Consider the following 16910-nt stretch of genomic DNA (forward strand, 5'->3'; position numbering starts at 1 on the left):
CGCAGAAGTTTCATGATAAGCACATCTGTTGTGTGCATGCACCAGGCAAAACTGGCTGAAGCATACATTGGACTCACTCCTCTGCGCCTTTAAATTTATGTATTATTTTTTTTTTTAACTTAAGGCTTATATTTAAGCACAAAAAACAGGAACTAATGTGTGCTTTCACTTCCAGGTTTGCTTGGACTCCCACATTTATTTCTCAGTACTGGCACTTACACTTAGGGCTTTCGATTCCAAAAGAAAAAAAAAAAAATCAAATCCAGCAGACTATAACTGGAAATCAAAACAAATCCTCTTCAATCCTTCCACTGCCTGCTGGGAGCTGCACTGTTCCCTTAAGCTGAGCAGAAGTTCAATTGCATTGCTGCAGCGGATGGGGAGGGGCAGTGGGGTGCTTCAATATTGTGTTTTCAATCACTAGGGACAGGCAGGTTCCCTGGAGTCCTGCAGAGCTTGCCTGTCCTTCCCTACTGAAAGTGTAATAGTGAAACAGCACCCCATACTGGCAGGACTGTAGGTGGAGGTCTCCTGCTCAGCTTAGAGGGAACAATGCCAAGCTAGCGGGTTTTTTTTCCCAGCAATAAGAGCAGGGTTTGTTTGTGCACTATTCACAGAGCACTGGGAAGGCATGAGGCGTGGCCTAGTGGTTAGAGCACTGGTCTTGAAATCCAGAGGCAGCCAGTTCAAATCCCACTGCTGCTGCTCCTTGTGATCTTGGGCAAGTCACTTAACCCTCCATTGCCTCAGGTACAAACTTAGATTGTGAGCCCTCCTGGGACAGAGGAATATCTAGTGTACCTGAATGTAACTCACCTTGAGCTACTACTGAAAAAGGTGTGAGCAAAATCCAAATTTAAAAAAACCCAAAACATTAAATACAATTTGTTCCTGGTAAGCTTCCAAACACAGTAAAACAGATTTTATGCTGCTTATCCTAGAAATACAAGCAGTGGATTTTCGCAGGTCCACCTTAATGGCTTATGGACTTTTGTAGAAAATTATCCAAACCTTTTTTAAACCCTGTGGCAAGAATTCTCTGGTAATGAATTCCAGAGTTTAATTACACAGAGTGTAATTAAACACGGTTTGTTTTAAATATACTACTTAGTAGCTTCCATTGCATTTCCCTAGTCCTTGAAGTTTTGGAAAGAGTAAAACAAGCGATTCATGTCTACCCGTTCCACTCCACTCAGTTTATTTTTACAGAACTATTATATCTCCCTTCAGCAATCCCTTCTCCAAGCTGAAGATATAAACACTGGTATGAAGACTTTTTGCATAGTCCTTTTAGTTCGTGACAGTCCCTTCTTCATTCCTTTCTGGCTGTTTTTTTTTTTTCTTGTTTGTTTCTTTTTACAGCTATTTCCTGTCTCTTTTTGAAAGGTACTTTAATTTGCTTCCAGTGAGGTCATGCAAATATAGAAAAATCCAGTGAGTATCATGAAAATATAGAAGATAAATTTGTATAGGACAAGAAAAATCTATTATATAGCATCACTAAAATGTCTTGCTTGCAGTTGACAGGTCTCTTCCCCATCCCCCCTCTTTTTCTTTAACTGCTTGATCCATCGCACAGTCATATAGATACAGGAACCTTATAAGTCTGGTGATGCTCATCATGAAGCACTAAATATTTATGTCCTTCCTCCCTCACCAGTGTTCCCTAGTCTAAGGGCTGAATTTTGCTCTCCTCATGCTCAGTGCCATCTACACTCCAGAAGCCAGCCTGTATTCATTTACTCTTTTAAAGAAAAAGCTGCTTAAGACAACCAGCTTTCATAAATCTACTTCAGCCTTGTATCCAGGGTTCCTTCACGTCCTCAAAGTATGTCACTTTGTTTAAATAATGAGTGGAGTGGAACGGGTAGTGTGAAGCGTGTTTACGCTTTCCAAAAATACTAGCACTAGGGGGCATGCGATGAAGTTACAATGTAGTAAATTTAAAACGAAAATCAGAGAAAATATTTCTTCACGCAACGTGTAATTAAACTCTGGAATTCGTTGCCAGAGAATGTGGTAAACGCAGTTAGCTTAGCGGAGTTTAAAAAAAAGGTTTGGACGGCTTCCTAAAGAAAAGTCCATAGACCATTATTAAATGGACTTGGGGAGAATCCACTATTTCCGGGATTAGCAATATAGAATGTTTTGTATTTTTTTGGGATCTTGCCAGGTATTTATGACCTGGATTGGCCATTGTTGGAAACAGGATGCTGGGCTTGATGGACCTTTGGTCTTTCCCGGTATGGCAATACTTATGTACTTTTACCCCTTCATTCTTCTTGGTCAATAATAAAAATTTTTTTTTTAAAAAGCCACTTATAGTTAAGCACATGCATACCAAGTTCTTACCCAACAAATATAGTAACATAGTAACATAGTAGATGACGGCAGAAAAAGACCTGCACTGTCCATCCAGTCTGCCCAACAAGATAACTCATATTTGTTTAAATACACGATTCCTTAGCCATTTTCCACTGAGGGACCTCTCTTATTGGACTGCCTTCCGTTTTCTGTCTGTAAAGCGAAAGCTACATACCTGTAGAAGGTATTTTCCAAGGACAGCAGGCTGATTGTTCTCACACGTGGGTGACGTCCAACGGCAGCCCCAGATTGGAGATCTTCCTAGCAACAAACGTTTGCTAGCCCTCGCGTGCACATGCGTGACCGCCTTCCCGCCCAAATCGCGAACGTGTCTCAGTCAAATCACAAGCAAAGACAAGGCAAGAGAACTCCAAAGGGAAGGTGGGCGGGTTGCTGAGAACAACCAGCCTGCTGTCCTCGGAGAATACTTTCTACAGGTATGTACCTTTCGCTTTCTCCAAGGACAAGCAGGCTGCTTGTTCTCACATGTGGGGTATCCCTAGCCCCCAGGCTCACTCAAAAACAACAAACAGGGTCAATTGGGACTCGCAACAGCGAGGACAAAACTGAGACTGACCTAAAACTATTCAACTAACAGAGAATGCAGCCTGGAACAGAATTTTAAAAAGGGCCGGGGGGGGGGAGTTGGATTCTAAACCCCAAACAGATTCTGCAGCACCGACTGCCCAAACAGACTGTCGAGTCGGGTATCCTGCTGAAGGCAGTAGTGAGATGTGAATGTGTGGACAGATGACCACGTCGCAGCCTTACAAATCTCTTCAATAGTGGCTGACTTCAAGTGGGCCACTGACGCTGCCATGGCTCTAACACTATGAGCCGTGACATGGCCCTCAAGAGTCAGCCCAGCCTGGGCATAAGTGAAGGAAATGGAAGCTGCTAGCCAATTGGATATGGTGCGTTTCCCGACAGCCACTACCCTTCTGTTGGGATCAAAAGAAAAACAACTGGGCGGACTGACTGTGGGGCTGTGTCCGCTCCAGATAGAAGGCCAATGCTCGCTTGCAGTCCAATGTGTGCAGCTGACGTTCAGCAGGGTGGGTACGAGGCCAGGGAAAGAATGTTGGCAAGACAATTGACTTACTCCGACACCACATTCAGCAAGAACATAGGGTAAGTACGGAGGACTACTCTGTTATGATGAAGTTTAGTATAAGGAGCATGAGCTACCAAGGCTTGAAGCTCACTGACTCTGCGAGCTGAAGTGACTGCCACCAAGAAAATGACCTTCCAGGTCAAGTACTTCAGATGGCAAGAATCCAGTGGCTCAAAAGGAGGTTTCATCAGCTGGGTGAGAACGACATTGAGATCCCATGACAGTAGAAGGTTTGATGGGGGGCTTTGACAAAATCAAACCTCTCATGAAGCGAACAAATAAAGGCTGTCCTGAGATCGGCTTACCTTCCACACGGTAATGGTATGCACTGATTGCACTAAGGTGAACCCTTACAGCGTTGGTCTTGAGACCAGACTCAGACAAGTGCAGAAGGTACTCAAGCAGGGTCTGTGTAGGACAAGAGCGAGGATCTAGGGCCTTGCTGTCACACCAGACGGCAAACCTCCTCCAATGGAAGAAGTAACTTCTCTTAGTGGAGTCTTTCCTGGAAGCAAGCAAGATGCGGGAGACACCCTCTGACAGACCCAAAGAGGCAAAGTCTACGCCCTCAACATCCAGGCCGTGAGAGCCAGAGACTGGAGGTTGGGATGCAGAAGCACCCCCTCGTCCTGTGTGATGAGGGTCGGAAAACACTCCAATCTCCACGGTTCTTCGGAGGATAACTCCAGAAGAAGGGGGAACCAGATCTGACGCGGCCAAAAAGGAGCAATCAGAATCATGGTGCCTCGGTCTTGCTTGAGTTTCAACAAAGTCCTCCCCACCAGAGGGATGGGAAGATAAGCATACAGCAGGCCCTCCCCCCAATCCAGGAGGAAGGCATCCGATGCCAGTCTGCCGGGGGCCTGAAGCCTGGAACAGAACTGAGGGACTTTGTGGTTCACTCGAGATGCAAAGAGATCCACCAAGGGGGTGCCCCACGCTTGGAAGATCTGGCGCACCACTCTGGAGTTGAGCAACCACTCGTGAGGTTGCATAATCCGGCTCAGTCTGTCGGCCAGACTGTTTACGCCTGCCAGATATGTGGCTTGGAGCACCATGCTGAGACGGCGAGCCCAGAGCCACATGCTGACGGCTTCCTGACACAGGGGGCGAGATCCGGTGCCCCCCTGCTTGTTGACATAGTACATGGCAACCTGGTTGTCTGTCTGAATTTGGATAATTTGGTGGGACAGCCGATCTCTGAAAGCCTTCAGAGTGTTCCAGATCGCTCGCAACTCCACACGGTAATGGTATGCACTGATTGCACTAAGGTGAACCCTTACAGAGTTGGTCTTGAGACCAGTCTCAGACAAGTGCAGAAGGTATTCAAGCAGGGTCTGTGTAGGACAGGACCAAGGATCTAAGGCCTTGCTGTCACACCAGACGGCAAACTTCCGCCATAGAAAAGAGTAACTCTTCTTAGTGGAATCTTTCCTGGAAGCAAGAAAAAACTCGGGAGACACCCTCCGACAGACCCAAGGAGGCAAAATCTACACCCTCAACATCCAGGCCGTGAGAGCCAGGGACTGGAGGTTGGGATGCAGAAGAGCACCCTCGTTCTGAGTGATGAGGGTCAGAAAACACTCCAATCTTCACGGCTCTTCGGAGGACAACTCCAGAAGGAGAGGGAACCATATCTGACGCGGCCAAAAAGGAGCGATCAGAATCATGGTGCCTCGATCTTGCTTAAGTTTCGGCAAAGTCTTCCCCACCAAAGGTATGGGAGGATAAGCATACAGGAGGCCTTCCCCCCAGTCCAGGAGAAAGGCATCCGATGCTAGCCTGCCGTGGGCCTGAAGTCTGGAACAGAACTGAGGGACCTTGTGGTTGGCCCAAGCAGCAAAGAGATCCACCAAGGGGGTGCTCCACACTTGGAAGATCTGGCGTACCACTCTTGAATTGAGCGACCATTCGTGAAGTTGCATAATCCTGCTCAACCTGTCGGCCAGACTGTTTACGCCTGCCAGATACGTGGCCTGAAGAAACATGCCGTACCAGCGCGCCCAAAGCCACATTCTGACGGCCTCCTGACACAGGGGGTGAGATCCGGTGCCCCCTGCTTGTTGATGTAATACATGGCAACCCAATTGTCTGTCTGAATTTGAATAATTTGATGGGACAGTCGATCCCTGAAAGCCCTTAGAGCGTTCCAGACCGCTCGCAACTCCAGGAGATTGATCTGCAAATCTTGGTCCTGGAGGGACCAACTCCCTTGGGTGTGAAGTCCATCGACATGAGCTCCCCACCCCAGAAGAGATGCATCCATGGTCAGCAATTTTTGCGGCTGAGGAATTTGGAAGGGACGTCCCATAGCCAAATTGGATCGAATTGTCCACTAATGCAGGGATTGGAGAAAACTCGTGGACAGCAGGACTACGTCCTCTAGACCCCCAGCAGCTTGGTACCACTGAGAAGCTAGGGCCCATTGAGCTGATCTCATATGAAGGCGGGCCATGGGAGTCACATGAACTGTGGAGGCCATGTGGCCGAGCAATCTCAACATCTGCAGAGCTGTGATCTGCTGCGACGCCCGTACCCAGGAAAAGAGAGACATGAGATTGTTGACCCTCGTTTCGGGGAGGTAGGCACGAGCTGTCTGAGAGTCCAGCAGAGCGCCTATGAATTCTAGTTTCTGTACTGGAAGAAGGTGGGACTTTGGATAATTTATCACAAACCCTAGTAGCTGCAGGAGCTGAATAGTCATCTGCATGGACTGCTGAGCTCCTGCCTCCGAGGTGTTCTTTACCAGCCAATCGTCGAGATAAGGGAACACATGCACTCCCAGTCTGCGCAGAGACGCCGCCACGACTGCCAGGCATTTTGTAAACACTCTCGGCGCAGAGGCGAGACCAAAGGGTAGCACATAGTACTGAAAACACTGTGTTCCCAGACGGAATCGAAGATACTGACTGTGAGCTGGCAGTATCAGGATGAGAGTGTAAGCGTCCTTTAAGTCCAGAGAGCATAGCCAATTGTTTTTCTGAATCATGGGAAGAAGGGTGCCCAGGGAAAGCATCCTGAACTTTTCTCGGACCAGATATTTTTTCAGGGCCCTTAGGTCTAGGATGGGACGCATCCCCCGTTTTCTTTTCCACATGGAATAGAATCGCAACCCTTCCTGCCCCAGTGGCACGGGCTCGACCGCATTGGCGTTGAGAAGGTTGGAGAATTCCTCTGCAAGTACCTGCTTGTGGCGGAAGCTGAAGGACTGAGCTCCCGGCGGATAATTTGGAGGTTTTGAGATCAAATTGAGGGAGTATCCTAGCCGGACTATTTGAAGAACCAACTGGTCGGAGGTTATGAGAGGCTACCTCTGGTGAAAAAATCTTAACCTCCCCCCGACCGGCAGATCGTCTGGCACAGACACTGATTTCGGCTATGCTCTCCTGGAGCCAGTCAAAAGCCCTTCCCTTGCTTTTGCTGGGGAACTGCCGGAGCCTGTTGAGGCGCACGCTGTTGACTGGAATGAGCAAGCTGGGGTTTAGCCTGAGCAGCAGGCTGGCGAGAGAGAGGATTGTACCTATGCTTATTAGAAGAATAGGCAACAGTCCTCCTTCCAGCATAAAAACGTCTACCAGTTGAGGTAGAGGCTGAAGGCATCCGGTGGGAGAATTTGTCGAACGCGGTGTCCTGCTGGTGGAGTTGCTCTTACCACCTGCTCGACCTTTTCTCCAAAAATATTATCCCCCCTGCAAGGAGCATCCGCAATCCGCTGCTGGATTCTATTCTCCAGGTCGGAGGCACGCAGCCATGAAAGTCTGCGCATCACCACACCTTGAGCAGCATCCCTGGATGCGACATCAAAAGTATCGTAAACACCCCTGGCCAGGAATTTACGACATGCCTTCAGCTGCCTGACCACCTGCTGAAAAGGCTTGGCCTGCTCAGAAGGGAGCTTGTCCACCAAGTCCGCCAACTGCTGCACATTGTTCCGCATATGAATGCTCGTATAGAGCTGGTATGACTGGATTTTGGAAATGAGCATTGCAGAATGGTAGGCTTTCCACCCAAAAGAATCCAAGGTTCTAGAGTCACGGCCCGGGGGCGCCGAAGTGTACTCCCTAGAACTCTTGACCTTAGGGCCAGATCCACCACACCAGAATCATGAGGCAATTGGGTCCTCATTAACTCTGGATCCCCAAAGATCCGATACTGGGATTCAATTTTCTTGGAAATGTGGGGATTAGATAATGGCTTCGCCCAGTTCGCCAGCAATGTCTGTTTGAAGACACGGTGCATGGGTACAGTGGATGATTCCTTAGGTAGCGAAGGATAGTCCAAAAGCTCAAACATCTCGGCCCTTGGCTCATCCTCCTTAACCACAGGGAAGGGAATGGCCGTAGACATTTCCCAGACAAAGGCCGCGAAAGACAGACTCTCGGGGAGAGAAAGCTGCCTCTCAGGAGAGGGAGTAGGATCAGAGGGGAGACCACAAGACTCCTTGTCAAAGAAATATCTCGGGTCCACCTCTGCTTCCCAGGAGGCCTCATCATCGGTATCGGACACCAGTTCGTGAACTTCAGTCCGAAGCCGAGCCCATTTTGACTCCGTGGAAACCTGGCCACGGTGGACACGCCGAGAGGAAGACTCCCGCACCAGCGGCGATGAAGCTCCTTCCATCGATGTCGTTGGGGAGTCCGCCTGGGAGGTCACTGGGGCCGGCACCGCAAGCGGTACTGGGGTCGGAGACCTCACCATGGGTGAGGAGCCAGCTGCCGCCTCTCTCAACAGTACTGGCGGCGCACGCACCCCTGATACCAGAGAGGACGGGCATAGCAGCTCTTCCAGGATCCCTGGAAGGATGGCACGGAGGCTCTCGTTCAAAGCGGCTGTCGAGGAAGGCAGTGGAGCCAGTACAAGCGACGAGCTCAGAATCTGCCTGGGGCACGGAGGCAGTACCGGGCTGTCCGTAGCAGAATGCGTCGACATCTCTTGTATGGATGGCGAGCGGTCCTCCTGGCATCGACGCTTCATGGGTGCCGAATCCTGCGGCATCACGGAGCTCTCAGTACCGCGACAGGAAGGCGACCGACGACGATGCTTCTTAGCCTTCGCTCGAAGCACATCACCAAATCTCCCAGTACCGAAGAGGAGGACGTTGAATCTAAGCACCTCCTCAGGGCCGGGTCCGAAACAGGTCGATCCCGGGGGGCCTGTACCTCGGGAGCCTTCGAGGCAGGCGGAGACCTACTTGAGGGCTCACCGCTACAAGCAGGGGAATGGACAGCCCTCACCTGCGCTCCCCACAACATCGATACCTCCGATGACCTCGGTACCGTGGGCATCGAAGTACCGGACGAGGCTCCGAACAAAAGGTTTCACTCAGCCAACCTCGCTGCCTGAGTCCTGTTCAACAGAAGACAAAGAGTGCAGGCCTGGGGACGATGACCAGCCCCCAGACACTGAAGACACAAAACGTGAGCGAAATTGTCCGGCTGCACCGCGTGCACTTCTTGAAGCCACTGGCAGGCTTCGATGACATGGGCGGAAAAATCACGCAGGCGAAATCAAAATTCGCGTTGATGGCAAAAATAGAGCACCAAAAACAGGGCAAAAGCCGCTTCCGACGAACGAAAGGAAACTTAACGGGACAAAACTAAGAAATAAAGTTTTTTTTTTTTTTTGTAAACAAAAACACGAACGGACTAATCTGAACACTTTCCAATAGGAAAAAAGCAGCGAAAAACGGGCGAGGGGTCTCCTTGAGGCACAGAACCACCGAAAACAGCCGTCCTGAGTCGCAGAAAAAGGAAGACTGAGGCACGTTCGCGATTCGGGCGGGAAGGCAGTCATGCATGCGCACGCGAGGGCTAGCAAACGTTTGTTGCTAGGAAGATCTCCGATCTGGGGCTGCCGTTGGATGTCACCCACATGTGAGAACAAGCAGCCTGCTTGTTCTCTGAGAAGCATTATTATGATTACATATTTTTATATAGAAAACCTATATGTAGCGGTAGCAACTGTAGCAAGATGAAGCTTATAAAGAACTTCCTTAGGTCAGTGAAGGGACAAGTACGTTTGTCCAACTTGGTAATGTTGTCCGCCGAGCATGAAATAAACTTCAGATTGATTTGCTCTGCAGGATATGAGAAAAGTAACAACTTCTGTTAGATTTGTGCTCCTGTTCCTTACTAGTCAGATTTGTGAACTGGTCTAGAATTTGTATACAGTAACATAGTAGATGGTGGCAGATAAAGACCAGTATGATCCATCCAGTCTGCCCACCAAGATGGTATGAAGTGATACACCGGACCCGGGGAATTTTGTCCCCCCCCCCCCTCTCTCGGCAGCCCTGGTGACACTCTCTATGCAGCCTAACATCCTTTTGTCCCCAAGGATAATTTTTCCTGTCACAGAAAGATGTAGCCCATCATTACAGTACAACCTATGATTTTTGCCATGTACTACCCCATCCTCATATGTATCTGAAACCTTCTTTACAACAAACTGAGCCACTTATTGAATTCCTCTGTTTTATGTACTCTTCTCCCTTCCCACATGTACGAACAACTTCAGAAAAAGCTGTAGTCCAAACTAAAGACTTTAGTCCCTCCCCAAGCTTATGGAATGCTCTCTGTGCTTAAACTTTTTATTGGTAGCCAGGTCCTGTCCCTAGGTGGATTACAACATCAGTATTAAAATCCTTACTCTCCTCTCAGATTGAGTTCAGTATTTGGTCAGTACTTTTGGTTGCTGAGGATCCTGGAAGGCACTTCACTAGGTTGGGTCCTTTGTACTGGGTTCCTAAGTTAATGCCTCTGATAATGGGGTCTCCTAGCAGTAAGAACTTTCTGCTTTACACTGATCCATTATTGTTTTAGTGATGTCTCTTGGATTGTTTTACATGCTGCCTCTGAAAAGAAGTACTGATGTGGAACCAGAGTATCATAATGCTCAGAGAAACAACAAAAGAAAAATGTATATCGTAAGACAGATTTGTCCTGCATTATGTAGAAAAATCCTGGCTGAAGAGCCAAGATTTCAGAAGCCTCAGTCTTCAGAAAGTAGCAGCAAACAAATTCAGGGTGAAGTGTGCAAGCTGCACAGGCTCTATCGCTAACTCCAGACTCCGTTCCTTTTATCTCGCCACACCTTATACCTGGAATAGACTTCCTGAGCCATTACGTCAAGCTCCATCCCTGGCCACCTTCAAATCCGGGCTAAAGGCCTACCTGTTTGATGCTGCTTTTAATTCCTAACTTGCCACCTGCTCGTAACCTTTATCTTGTCTTCCTCTCTTCAATAGTCCCCCTTTTCCCTATGTATCCTGTCTGTCTGTCCTGATTTAGATTGTAAGCTCTTATGAGCAGGGACTGTCTTTTCTTCATGTTCAATTGTGAAGCGCTGCAGAAATGATTTGTAGTAGTATTTGTAGTAGCAGGAGTTGTACAAACCAAGAACATTAGATGAAAACAAGAGTCTATTATATGAACATTTGATGAAAACAAGTCTATTACATAGTAACATAGTAGATGACGGCAGAAAAAGACCTGCATGGTCCATCCAGTCTGCCCAACAAGATAAACTCATATGTGCTACTTTTTGTGTATACCTTACCTTGATTTGTACCTGTCCTTTTCAGGGCACAGACCGTGTAAGTCTGCCCGCCCAGCACTATCCCCGCCTCCCAACCACCAGCCCTGACACAGACCCTATAAGTCTGCCCAGCACTATCCCCGCCTCCCTCCACCGGCTCTGCCACCCAATCTCGGCTAAGCTCCTTAGGATCCATTTATCATTTTCTCCCTCCCTCCCCTTCAACCATATCACCATAACCAAAATATTTACTTTTGCATTGTTACAGGAGTATCAAAATAAATATTTAAAATCAACTTATATCTCATCTTATGCAGTATTTATTATTGTGTCATCTAAATTCCCTCCCTCCCCCCATCCTTACCCCTCCCTCCCCCTCCCCCCATCCTTACCAGCTGTCTTATAATGTTCAACAACTTTTATTGATGAATCAACTCGATAAGTATAGTCTTTAAATTCAACAGATAACTGATAAAATGGCAAAACTTTCTTGCAGGAATAAACCAGTAACTTGAATCTATGTTTTGAGAAGATTTTCTCGGACTGAAGCCAGTAGGCGGAGCTTGCTGCCTTTTTAGTACACCCAAAACAACAAATGCTATTAAAAACAATAGCAAAAGATTAGAAATAACGGACTGCCTATGCATGGTCCATCTGTAAAAAGTCTACAGCTATTCCAGTTGGATAGGCAGTGCCTTAAAAAGGTGGAGGATAAAGAATTTATTTTTTGAATTTCACACCTTTATTTGAAAGCTTCCCCTATCTAGATATCACTAAAACAGCTTAAAAATTATTTTAGCTGGTGGGAATAGCAGTTATTAATTCGGTTTTGTGCTCATTTTTCTACAATACGTATTCATACAATTTCAGTCAGGATATCCTGTTTCCTGATGGGTTCATCTTGTTGTTGTAATCTGCTTTGGGAAGCCTGGTGTTATAAAGATGGAATATATTGAAATTAGAATGGAAGTAAAATTAAAAACTCCCCTTTCATTGGGGCACATGGAATCTTTATTTATTGTATTTGTACCCCACATTTTCCCACCTTTTTGCAGGCTCAATGTGGCTTACAGAGTATGGAAATGAGAATGTCATTACATGATTTAAGAAAACAGTCGATCATAAGCTGGGGTGAGAGAGGAATTTAGGTAAGGTCGTGTGAGAGGTGTTTTGGTGTACTTGGGTGGTTTAAGGAATGATTTGTTTCACTGAGGGTGACTTTTGTAGGCTCTGTTGAAGAGATGCGTTTTCAAAGCTTTGCGAAAGCTGGTTAGATTGGTCATGGTTTTTAGGGACATGGGTAGTGCGTTCCAAAACTGTGTACTTTTGTACGCAAAGGTAGTAGCATAAGCCTGTTTGTATTTCATTCCTTTACAGCTGGGGAAATTCAGGTTGAGGAATTTGCGGGCCGATCTTTTGGCATTCCTGGGCGGTAAGTCCACTAGGTTTAACATATAGAGTGAGGCCTCTGCGTGAATGATTTTGTGTACAGTCGTGCAGATCTTGAACTCAATTCGTTCCTTGAGCGGGAGCCAGTGCAGTTTCTCTCTGAGGGGCTTCACACTTTCGTATTTAGGTGTTCCAAAAATGAGTCTGGCTGCAGTGTTCTGGGCTGTTTGGAGTTTTTTGATGGTCTGTTCTTTGCAGCCTGCGTACAGAGCGTTACAATAGTCCAAGTGGCTTATTACCAATGACTGTACTAGGGCGCGGAAGATGTTCCTTGGGAAAAAAGGTTTTATTCTTTTGAGTTTCCACATCAATTGGAACATTTTTTTCGTTGTATTCTTCGCGTGGGTATCGAGAGTGAGGTTTCTATCAATAGTGACTCCTAGGATTTTCAGATTTTCTGAGCTAGGAAGTGTGCAGTAGGGTGTGGTTATTGTGGGGTAGTTGTTTGTATTGTATTGGGAGGTGAGAACTAGACACTGAGTTTTTTCTGTGTTGAGTTTTAACTTGAATGAGTCCGCCCAACAGTGCATGGTCTGGAAGCTCTGGTTGATCTCGTTATTTTGTTTAAGTCACTTTTGAACGGGATATGGATCGTAACGTCATCAGCATATATGTAAGGGTTGAGGTTTTGATTGGCTAGGAGTTTGGCTAATGGTATCATCAGTAGGTTGAAGATAGTTGGTGAGAGGGGGGATCCTCGAGGAACTCCGCATTCTGGTCTCCAAGGTGGCGATCTGTCCGTGCTCATTATTACTTGGTAGGATCTGGTGGTGAGGAATCCTTCAAACCATTTGAGAACTGGGCCTCCGATTCCGAAGTACTCTAGTAGGTGTAATAGTATTTCATGATCCACCATGTCGAAGGCACTAGACATGTCGAACTGTAGTATGAGTATGTTCTTGCTGGTTGCGATCGTTTTTTTGAATGTGTTCATTGCCGACACTAGTACAGTTTCAGTACTATGATTTGATCGAAATCCTGATTGAGACTCATGTAGAATTGAGTGTTTGGTCAGGTATTCCGTGAGTTGTTTCGTCACTATACCTTCCATCAATTTTGTTGTGAGTGGGATAGAAGCGACTGGTCGGTACTTGGTTAAGTCCATTGTGCTTTTCTTGGCATCTTTAGGCAGTGGAGTGAGTAGGATATTTCCATTTTCCATGGGGAAGAGTCCATTTACGAGTCTATAGCTTACTTGGTTCGTGAGGTCTTGTTTGAATTGTTTAGGTGCGGATCTTATTAGGCTGGTAGGGCAAATGTCAAGTTTGCATTGAGATTTGGCATATTTACTGAGCCAGTGTGCAAGTTTATTTATTGAAATCAGGTCAAAATTGGTCCATGATCGATCGGCTGGGTATTCCCCAGGATTTGGGTCTAGGCATTCCAGGATGCTTGTATACTCAATAGTATTGCTTGGTATCATTCGTCAGAGCTTTGTGATTTTTTCATTGAAATGGTTCGCTAAGTTGGTGGCCGATGGGGTGTCTGTGCTATTCGAGGTGACCCGTGTGGTGTTTAGGAGGTTGTTTACAAGTGAAAACATCATATGTTTCGCAGACGTTTACATTTTAGATACACAAATGGATTGTTTTGAACATGTTTCAGGGGTAAGTGGTTTTTATAAGTTAAAATAAAAATAATTGTTTCATGCAGATCTTTTGTTTAAATGTAAATGGGCTATAAGCCTGTAATGCAGTCCTGTGACAAAACACCTAGCACCTACTTTGGGGAGGGGGGAGAGAAGAACCCAGCAGCCACTTGGAGGGTCTGTCCCCTACACTGCTCAGGGTCTGCTACCACCTGTACAGATGCTCTACTCTGGCCTACCCTTCCAACCACCTGCTGGGGTTGCACTTGTCTCCGGGCAAGTCTCTCACCTGCAACTTAATTCCCCAGTGGTTTCTAAGGACACTAGGGCCACACAGTTCCTAAAAGCACCCACACCCAAAACACAAACCACCACTTAGTCAGTCCAGGACAAACAGAGCCAATAACCAACAGGTTTATTGTCACAACAGTGAACCATATAAAACAAATGAAAAAGAACAGCAAACAATAACAGGTAAATTAAACAGGAAATCAATATACAACAGATCATAGGTCCTCAGTAAAGAGATCTTTCTCTCTCATCTCACCATCTAAGCCTAAAGATTACCTCACAGCTTTAGGCGAGAAGAAACTGTCACTTCTATTACAGCTTTACAAAGAAAGACAGTCACCAACTGCTGGCCAAACAGGTGAAATGTACTAGCGAATAAATGTCATACATTCCATAAGAAGTGTAGAAATATGAGCACAAGTTATGCATTATGAAATGGGTTAAAAGGTCAGAAATTGATAAGTCTGTGTGACTTTGGAATCTATCAGAGATTGAGAAGTCTGTAATTTATTAAAGAAGATGAGCCTGTGTAAACTCAGGAATTTATGATCCCCTTACAGACAAGGGAGGCCTTCGGTAAACAGCAAAAGAATGTTGTTTTAACAGCTTAAAAGAACTAGATGTTGGAAATCAGATAATCTGTGAGAATGCAAGAGAGTCATGTAAATCATTGTCTGAAACAAACGATATAAACTATTACAGAAGAATATTTCAGAGAAGCAGTTTCAGTGAACATCTTGTTACTGAATTGATCTCTCATGAGAAACTATTGTATTTGTATTGGTAAGAGAATAAAATATACTTTCTCATATGCATTGGTTTCTTTTACCCCTCCCAGTCGAGAATGGCTGGTTTATGCTAATTTGGGAAGGGATACAAGCAGCCTAAAAACAGAAGTTACAGCCATAAATCCCCTGTTTTGTCACAAGTCCATTGGTTTTCTTATATTTTGTTCTTATGATGACTTACTGTGCCAGAACTGAAAACTCCTCTTCTTTCTGGTGGATAATAAAAGCTCATTGTGAACACCATCCACCCTAAAACGTTGTTTTGTGGCTGTACATGAGGAACTGTGATATTGAATAAATAAGCGTATGTTTGTGTCCCTAGCCATGCATCCAAAGGTTATATAATCCTTTCAAGAAAGCCAGTTAATCATTTAACTTATTAGTGGAACATAGCCATAGAGGCATAGTATGGTTGCATGTTCAATATGGTACTACTAGAGCCCAGCTAAGGAAAATGTTATTTTTGAGTTAATGTTCACTAGACCAAACTTGGGGCCCTGTTTTACCAAGGCAAGCTAGTGTTTTCAGCATGCGCTAAAGCTAGAGACACCCATATATAGCACTAGAACGCCTATAGCGTGGCTTAGTCAACAGTGCCCTTGCTTTCCTTGTGCCATCGCCATCCAGCTGGATAGGCAGTGTTAAAAAGGTGGAGGATAAAGGATTTTTTTTGTTTTTACATTTATATCACACATTATCCCAAGCAAACTCAAGTTCAATGTGGCTTACATTTGAAAATACAGTGAGAGAATAATTGAATTCAGTTATACCATGGGAGCAAATGGCTATGTCTGAAATATTTAACAAAGTTGAGATTAGCATATATACCCAACTGGGCATTTAAAAGTCTGTCCTTTAATAATGCCGTATGTTCAGAAGTCATAGCCATAAGTATAGACGGTTATTCAAATATCAAATGCATACACCAGAATAGGCATCCATACACATATTGCAAAAGTAAACAACTTCTAAAAAGAGTACAAATTTTTAGTTTCTCATTTCAATCTTCCAAAAATTCCAGACAGCAGATATACAGATCAACAGGATCCAAAGCAGTTCAACACACAAAAACAGAAACAGTTTATACCTAATAGTTCCACCACCCTTAGGATTCACCTTTGAGTTTAAAAAAGCAAAACCATGTGCATGCAAGAACTGGATAAAGGAATTTAAACAAAGTTTAAAGCAAATGCCCTTAAAATGTAATACTTGGTAGCAAAAATGAAACTGTGATGGAATATTCACATAGCAAGCTGCCTGAGCCAACTGACTTATTTTCCATTGAACATAAGTAACCTTTTATTAACTTGGCGGCTAATAGTGTGCTGAACTAGACAATGTTGGTACATTTAGATTGACTGGAGTTCTGCATGAAAGTGACTGCCCTCATCATTCAATATTTGTCAAATATTAATAATAAAAAATAAGTGCATTTTTATAATATACCACTGCAAACCATAAAACAAAAAAAGGAGCAAGTTCCCACATGCCATCTTTTTCTTTTCATCTATTCACAAAAAAAAAAAAAATTTAAATGCTCCCAGGTTTCAACCATTCAATGGTGGAGTGAAAACACCTTTTTATTCATAAGCCTAATAGTAAAAGGTTAGTGACAGAGAAAAATGGTGACAACAGAAGAGAAACCCAGCTTACTGGAAGTCTCATCTGTTTTATGTACCTCACTTAAAGAGACAAGTGTTAATATCATTTCAGCCATTAACTTTTTGGAGCCAGTATTACCAGAATATGATTTCTGTACAAGAGATTCGTCTTTTGGCTG

The 16910-nt window shown here is 45.3% G+C and overlaps 1 protein-coding gene across 2 annotated transcripts in view; it reads right to left on the bottom strand.

The window, feature by feature from the left end:
• Positions 1-16910, bottom strand: part of LOC115482310 (transmembrane protein 176B-like) — a 220363-nt gene that overhangs the window by 65863 nt on the left and 137590 nt on the right. The window lies entirely within an intron of this gene.

This window comes from Microcaecilia unicolor, chromosome 1 (genome assembly GCF_901765095.1).
Source record: "Microcaecilia unicolor chromosome 1, aMicUni1.1, whole genome shotgun sequence".
Taxonomy (NCBI): Eukaryota; Metazoa; Chordata; class Amphibia; order Gymnophiona; family Siphonopidae; genus Microcaecilia; species Microcaecilia unicolor.